The sequence below is a fragment of the Haliotis rufescens genome, unplaced genomic scaffold (genome assembly GCF_023055435.1).
Source record: "Haliotis rufescens isolate VD_foot unplaced genomic scaffold, xgHalRufe1.0.p SCAF_11, whole genome shotgun sequence".
NCBI classification, from domain to species: Eukaryota; Metazoa; Mollusca; class Gastropoda; order Lepetellida; family Haliotidae; genus Haliotis; species Haliotis rufescens.
The window spans coordinates 5,753,953-5,762,905 of NW_025963791.1; positions in this window are offsets into that span (position 1 = coordinate 5,753,953).

Sequence of the window (8,953 nt, forward strand, 5' to 3'; positions counted from 1 at the left end):
ACCTATTCTCTACCTTGATCTTCACGGGTCTGACCGTCATACTGAAGGGCATTCATCAGCTGCATCCACAAAATCAACAATCAGTTGTGACACAGTGGTCAATGTGGTGCCACAATTTGTTCTACATTGTTTTTGTTTGTTGTTTAACACCGCTTTGAGAAATATTCCAGCTACATGACGGCTGGTACATAATCTGGACCCACATATCCAGTTGTCGATATTGCAAGCAACGATCCACCCGTTGGGGTACCAGGTCACGCTACCAACCGAGTCACTGTGTGTGACCATGTGAAATATTTGTTCCCCGCTTACAGCCAATATAGGTTGCAAGGGACCTATTTTAACACTACTGCTTGTAATAAATAGCTGCTTCCCTTAGTTCTGCCACTATACATGGGATCCAAACCCACTTACGCCCTGAATACAAAATCTTGCTTTATCAGCACCATATCCCTGCTAGAGGGGTTCACCTTAATAATAAACATCTATGACGATCATCAAATTAGGTTGAATGCTGCCTTTGAAACTTTGAGAGTTGACAATGTTAAATGTCAGGAGCAATATTCCAGTGGTCTGTAAATAATCAAGTCTGGACCAGACAATCCAGTGATTGACATCATGAGCATCGATCCACACAATTGGGATCTCTGACATGCATCTCACCAAAATACAAATGGTCAATGACCTCGTCACTTTGGGTTTTCCTTGCACATATGGTAAGGTAAGATAAGTTGAGGCAAGGTGAAGTTGGGTCTAACATTGTGTTCAAGATTATTGCCCTTACAGCGATGTGTGTCGGCCAGCTGCTTGTACTAGTCCAGACAAATGCTGATAATATAGTGCTAGCCCACTGAGTCTCTATGCAGTTGGACATGAATAACCCATTCATACATAGTTTACTGACTCAGTCCTTGTTTTCCCCGTAGAGCCGAGGGCCAGGCAGGACAAGAACAAGTACCATCTTTTGGTATGAGGCGGCCTGGGATCGAACTCCTGACCTTCCACTCTCCGGGCGGACGCCCTACCACCAGACCACAGAGGCGGTCGATAACATCATGACGATACAGGTGACCAGAAGGGGAATTCACTTTGCTATAATTGGGATTCCCCCACATTCTATAGTGATTCAAGTAGTCCATTTCGGAGGGTGTGGCTTCATTTTTTCTTTAATTGGAAAATGAATGCAAAAACATGTGATTAATTCAGCTTTCTGAATGCAGGAATTACAATGAACACAACAAAAATTAAATTATGATGTAATGAAATTTGGTATGTGTAGTTAGCATGGTTTTTGGGGCTTAACTCATTGTGTTCCGATTTTTTTTATATTTAAAATTTTGATCTTACTGTTGCATGTTGACTGTACTGAAAGCTGAAACTTGTTATGGCCATATGTGAAATGGCTGCAGTACTGCAGATGCTCTATCACTAGACCACACCATATATAGTGTATGTGGTGTGTGTGTGCATGTCTGTCTCTCTTTGTGTGCGTGTCTGTGTGAGTGTCTGTGCATGTCTTTCTTTGTGTGTGTGTGTGTGTGTTTCAGAGGTGCAGTGATCTGAAGCAGCTCAGCACAGCTCCAATAGGAACTACTTGTACAGTCAAACTGACGAGAAGACAGTTAGCTGAAGATGATTGTAGAGTAATTGATTTCTATTGATGTTTTTGTTTACACTTTTATCAAACACTTGTGTCATGATAATGCCAGGGTTTTTGGACAAGCAAATCAATGCAGCAAAGTTATTCTAACGCTTTCCCATGAACTGACTCTTCCAGAGATGCAACCCTTCAAATGTTGTAAATGATTACAAACAAGACCGCATTCACCTGAATGTTTTATTTCCCCTGAATATAGTGTCTCTCAGACAAAATGCCCTCTAAAAAAAACAACAACACATATACACATGTGTAACAAGAATGGTGTACAGCGTACTGTAAGATCCATTATTGTTAATGAGATTATAACAATATACAAAACATTTACTCCAGTGAGGAAGAAGTGATGCGCAAAGTGCAACCACTATGACATTATTATATATATATATATATATATATATTCTGTAACACTAGGACAAGGCAAAGTTGATTAAAAAAAAAAAAAATTCAAAAATTCTGATTGTACACTTTTCTGATGGAGCATGATGTGATTGATTTCAGACCAAATTACAGAATACATACATGACCTGTTAAATAACAAAACATCTCCATGTTCTGCATGAATGCCATAAGAAACTGTCTGTTGGAATTGTTAACATATTAAGTAAAGTTCATCATTATGTTTTCTCAATCTGACAAAAAGTAATTGATGAATACTACAACATACATTGAGCACAAAACATGTGCACACGCAAGCACGCACGCACACATCCAGTTATACATATGAACATTCTGTTATCACAGAAGAGACATCAGTCTTTACTTCTCTGAAGACAAATTCTAACGATTATCAATAGAATATTGTCATTGAAGGCAGAAGAATTCCTTCCACTTTATGTTAAAAAAACCCTTTACAATATATTTTACCTGACTGACAATACTTATACTAAGAGATGACATGAATGTTTACTTTCAGCAGAGACCATAAACTAATTTTATGGTCTGTTTTCAGTTACCATTAGTATGTTGACAAGGCAATTATCCAGCAAGAGACATCATGCAATAACTGTCATCAAGCATGACATACATTGTTATGAAATGACAAGTGACAAAGGAACAGTAAAAGTGCAGTTTAACTGCAACATAAATATCACATGCCCCCTACATTAATACAATACATCTTCCCATGAAGAGTTCCAGTTTCCAGGACCAGCCACATCATCTTCCTATATAGAGTGTGTGAATGTTGTTTCATGCCACAATCCACCTCTATCCAGGCATCCTTGAATAGTTGAGTCTCGGCCATACAGACAAGTGATTGAGCAATGATCCATACTATGATGACACATAAGTTAGCCAGGTCACACACCGAGCCATCTGATCCACACAGATTACCCTTGATTATCTACACCATCCCGAATCCTTGATTATCTACACTATCCTGCATCCTTGATTATCTACACCATCCTGCATCCTTGATTATCTACACCATCCCGAATCCTTGATTATCTACACTATCCCGAATCCTTGATTATCTACACTATCCCGAATCCTTGATTATCTACACTATCCTGCATCCTTGATTATCTACACCATCCCGAATCCTTGATTATCTACACTATCCTGCATCCTTGATTATCTACACTATCCCGAATCCTTGATTATCTACACTATCCTGCATCCTTGATTATCTACACCATCCCGAATCCTTGATTATCTACACTATCCCGAATCCTTGATTATCTACACTATCCTGCATCCTTGATTATCTACACTATCCTGCATCCTTGATTATCTACACCATCCCGAATCCTTGATTATCTACACTATCCCGAATCCTTGATTATCTACACTATCCTGCATCCTTGATTATCTACACTATCCTGCATCCTTGATTATCTACACCATCCCGAATCCTTGATTATCTACACTATCCTGCATCCTTGATTATCTACACCATCCCAAATCCTTGATTATCTACACTATCCTGCATCCTTGATTATCTACACCATCCCGAATCCTTGATTATCTACACTATCCTGCATCCTTGATTATCTACACCATCCCGAATCCTTGATTATCTACACTATCCTGCATCCTTGATTATCTACACCATCCCGAATCCTTGATTATCTACGTTATCCTGCATCCTTGATTATCTACAAACCCATGAATCCAGTGTATCATTATCCAGTCTATGATGAAACAGATGCCAATCAAATGACAGTGTTCTTTCATGATTGAAACAACTGATTTGTCTTGTAGCATAATAAACGCCTCCCCTGTCTCATACAACAGAAAAAATATCTTCCAGCTGAAACGTCATTCCTAACAATCTTCTAGTAAATAAATTGAGTGCTTGCTTAAATATGGTCATCATTTTGAAAGTAGATCTAAGCGTTTACAAGAGCATTTTGATTAGTTGTTGACTTCAAGGTACCGAGTGAGCAAACTTCTGTGGTAAGCAGGTAATGATGAAGGTGGAGCTGGTGATGCTGCTGTGGGTTTGGTGGCAAATAGGTTCAGGATTTTTATCAGAATAGAATGACAATATGATTAACTGGATAATTGAGTAATACCATGACGTGACTATTTTGAATATAACCGACACAACAGCAATATATCATAACAGTAAACCATTCAAGTTCATCCATAGCAATCTGACAACAATAGGCAACCATCTTCCTTGGAGGTAGAACTGGACAAAATACAGATTATTGTACATAACTATTTGAAAATATTCATTGAAAATAGTATTTGCACTCTACATAAATTCTTTTAAGGCAAACATATCAGTGTGTAAAACAAATATGTAAATGGTCAAAAGAACCAGAAGCTCTTCAAAATCCCTTCCCTGCAACAACAAATTGGATATGTCAAAGATTGTCATTCTTTGCCTATAGAATCATTATTCTAATTTAATTGATAATACAGTGTTGTAAATACCTTGAATCAGTTAAATGTTCAAATATTGTTCGCAGCTGCAAATATTCTAAATATAGACTGTGCCTCGGACTACATGACCAATACCGCTGTTTGTAATTTCAGCGGTCACAGGTTACCCTCTCGCTTGAACCGCTGTGGTCTGATTCCCAGGTTAAAACTTGCAACTACACTGTAAAGCAGACATATTCACAGGTGATGGTTGAGGATAGTATAAATGAACCCATGAATTATGGGCGATGAATCCTCATGAAACAGCTCTTACAACAACCACCAAAGGCCTGAAAGCATACTTAATATATTTCTTATGATTAACAAAATTAACCCATAGCAACTATCAAACAACAGGATTGACACAGAACCTCCATTTGTCCGAGTGTAGTTTCTGCCATTTGTCCGAACTCTTGACCTGTTGTACTTTCATGAAAGTGAAAGACGTTATTCAAAATATTGTTTTAATGTACATTCTCTTAAGTGCAATTGCCAAAATAGTTGGATCCAAATATTCGCTGTGAGTAGAAAACATGAAAGATGGAATAAAATTTTCAGAATTTTTTTTTAAATGGATCTAAAACAATTGCAACACACAATAGGCGAAATAAGTCTGACATGGTCACTCAAAGTGAGGATCACATCAATATCTCTGGAAATGTAACGTGGCATGTCATAAAAGTTAACAAAAACCAGTTGATGACTAATTCTCACCTGAATGTTGGGGGCATGGCAAACTCACTCTGGTAACAAGAGATATTAAAAAAGCTTACTCTCTGCATATCATTTAATCAACATATTTTTTTATTCTTCCAATAAAACCATGCAAAAGATGAGGGTTAATTACAAAAACATAAAAACATATCATCATGTATACCAGTACATTAACGTCTTAAAGGTTCAGGATAAAAGACACACAACACCCAACCTGGTTCCTGTTTGAACATAATAACATTTACAACATACAGCTCAGTTTTTATCAAGAGTGAGTGGGTGAATATGGTTTTACGCCGCTTTTAGCAATATTCCAGCAGTATCACGGCGAGGGACACCAGAAATGGGCTTCACACATTGTACCCATGTCGGGAATTGAACCCGGGTCTTCGGCGTGACGAGCGAACGCTTTAACCACTAGGCTACCCAACCGCCCCTTTTTTATCAAGAAACCAGATTGATAACCTGTTTAAAAATGGCACATAGTGTGCTGAAGAGTAATCATGGTTATGAGTAGTTGTACAATGAACACTCTTCTACCGTCATCAGATACAACATCAAAGCATAGGACTTACCTGCTTACAACACTGATGACAGTGATAATCGACAGATGGTATCTGAATCCTTGAGGCATGAATACAAGTTTTTGTCTAAATGTCACATGAAATTTCCAGTATGAACATGTAAAAAGTAGGATAAAGGACATTTGAAACAATGGTTACTATGTAGCAGCATTAATCTACTTATAAATTCAACAATAAAACGCAATTCTTACAATATGGGGCTACAGATCGACCCATTAAAAATATCTGCCAATGTGAGCTGTAGGATTTGCAGAGTACCCGGTATGTAGAACTACTTATCTGATTTGCTAAAAATCAGGATTTTTTAAAAACCTATAAATAACAATCTTTTCTAAATCAATACTATGTTTTATTTCATTGAAAGTGAAATTTAAAAGAATTGCAGTTTTGTGTGGTTACCACCTTGTTGTCCAAAACCTCTTAACTCCTCATCCAAAGATTACTTCCAAAAAGTATATGTATTCGGAGGACAGAGATTAAGGAACACACTGGGACATAGTTTCTAAAGTTTAGTAACTTCCAAACAGATGAATAGTCAGTGTTTTTGACTGAGTCATCACAAGACCTGATTTGTTTACCATCTCTATAGGCAGTTTGACATTACATCTACAGTCGTGCCTCGTTTATACGGACACTTGCGTCATTTCACAATTCGTCCGTATAAACAAATTTCCGTATAACTGAAACCAGCTTCTTACTTGAAGAGTTACTTCCCTTCAATTATGCAACTCATGACAGATGACAGAGCAAACAGATACATCCACTCAATCTTTATTCAAGACATACACGTTTCAAAAATTCTGTCATGGAAGTTTGAACTTTACCACATTTTGAGGTTTGAATTTTAAACAATAATTCCAAATTGTCCACATCGCCTGTGTTCTCGTTATATGTAATCAAGGTCTCTATACAAGCACAAGCTTCCTTGTGAGTGACTGTAGTGGGTTGGAGGGGCTGCTCGTCTTGGTCATCGTCTGGGATTACATGTACAATAAACAAGCGAAAGCGAGTCATATACCAGAACTATTCACAAGTTTAGTAGTTCGTTTAGTATTTATAAGCTTCTCTCAGTGATCTATCATCTCTACACACAACGTTGTTGAATAGGCCCAGAGATGTTGAGAGTTTTCAATTTTTGTTCTTGAAACTTGTTCCCCCAGTACATAAGAACACGCTTTGGTATTACACGATGTGTAATACAGCTGTATGTTTATTAAACAAGGGATCTCTTCATGGGCAAAAAATAAATGGAACATATCAAAACCTTAAAATCAAAATCATATCACTGATTTCATGAGTTAAAGCATCTTCCTGAGGCAAGAGTGTCCACTAGGCCACATTAAAGCCTGGACTAAGATATAGGCTAGTGGACACTCTCACCTCGGGAAGATGGGGTTATGGTAAATGTAATGTAACCAAAAATCAAAGCTGTGGTACCTACCGGTAATCAACAAACAAATTATTTGTCAAAAGCACAAACATTCAACAACCATGGCATCAAATGGCTTGCTTATTCCCTTTGCCTGTTTCCATAATGTAAATATCTGAAATAATATAGATGAATTGTGCTTGCTTGATACAATTTTTATTTCGAATATATTGTTACGATATGAACACACTCAGCTTATAATCTCCGTATATTTTTATATAATATGGTGATTGTAGCAAGTTGATAAAACGGCAAAATAAATATGCAATTATGACTGTGTCTTCATTCTTGACAACCTTGTGAAGTGCTATAATAATTAAAGGAAAAACACTGTTCACCCAAACTTATGAAACACCATAATTTCATGTGATTCAAAGACACTCTCTAGCAGCTACTGAAATCATGAGTGGATGACGTGATCAATCGAAGACTGCAGCATTAATAATGCATGTAGGCACAAGGGGAAGCAACTTTGGTTGGAGCTGAATTTATGAGTGTGTGTGTGTGTGTGTGTGTGTGTGTGTGTGTCAAACACTCTGAGGCGATGTAGTGCAGTAAGGGTTTGTATACATTCATAACCCCGGGCAGCACAGTGTATGTCCTCAATAATATCGGTCACACTCACAGATACATGAAGGTCAATGGTGCAAAAATATACACGTTTGTTGTTTAATATACCACTTTGAAATGTCACACACCTATATGAGAGACGCCTGTTAAAAACTGAATGTAATCACACACCCAGTGATTGAAATAATGAGCATCGATCCATGCTATCAGAGTACGATCAATTTATTTCAACCAAGTTACTGAGGTTGAACACTCGATCTCCTAAGTCACCCCTTACAGCAAGTACCGGTATAGGTTTCTGGGGACCGGACCACGACACATATAGGTTATCGTGGACCGGACCACGCTATACATTATATCACCCCTTACAGCAAGTACCGGTAGAGGTTTCTGGGGACCGGACCACGACACATATAGGTTATCGTGGACCGGACCACGCTATACATTATATCATCCCTTACGGCAAGTACAGGTTTCTGGGGACCGGATCACGACACATATAGGTTATCGTGGACCGGACCACGCTATACATTATATCATCCCTTACGGCAAGTACAGGTTTCTGGGGACTATTTTAAAACAGGTTCCAAAGGGGTTTACATGCATTGCAGAATGCCAAAATGTACACTGACTAACCTAAAGGGGATGAATACATTATGGCCACTTTAGTTAAATAATTTCCTATTAATCACATACTTCCTCTAACTATTTCCTCCACTGAATCCTGACACAATCTAATTAATTTCATATAAGAAGACGCCCACATGAGTCGTGATCTTTCAAAATGCTATGTTGAGAGGAAGTGTTAGTTACAAAAACAACATTTTTATATTGTTTTCTGACACATAAAAAACATGTCGGTATTGGTAAAGTGTGTTGTAAATTTCTGCTTTCAATGCGACAAAATTGCTCTACATGTGGACAATTGCTTTACATGTGGACAATTGTTTTACATGTGGACAATTGTTTTACATGTGGACAACTGCTTACATATGGGCAATTGCTATATGTGTGGACAAATGCTTTACATGTAGACATTTGCTTTACATGTGGACAATTGTTTTACATGTGGACAACTGCTTACATATGGGCAATTGCTATATGTGTGGACAACTGCTTTACATG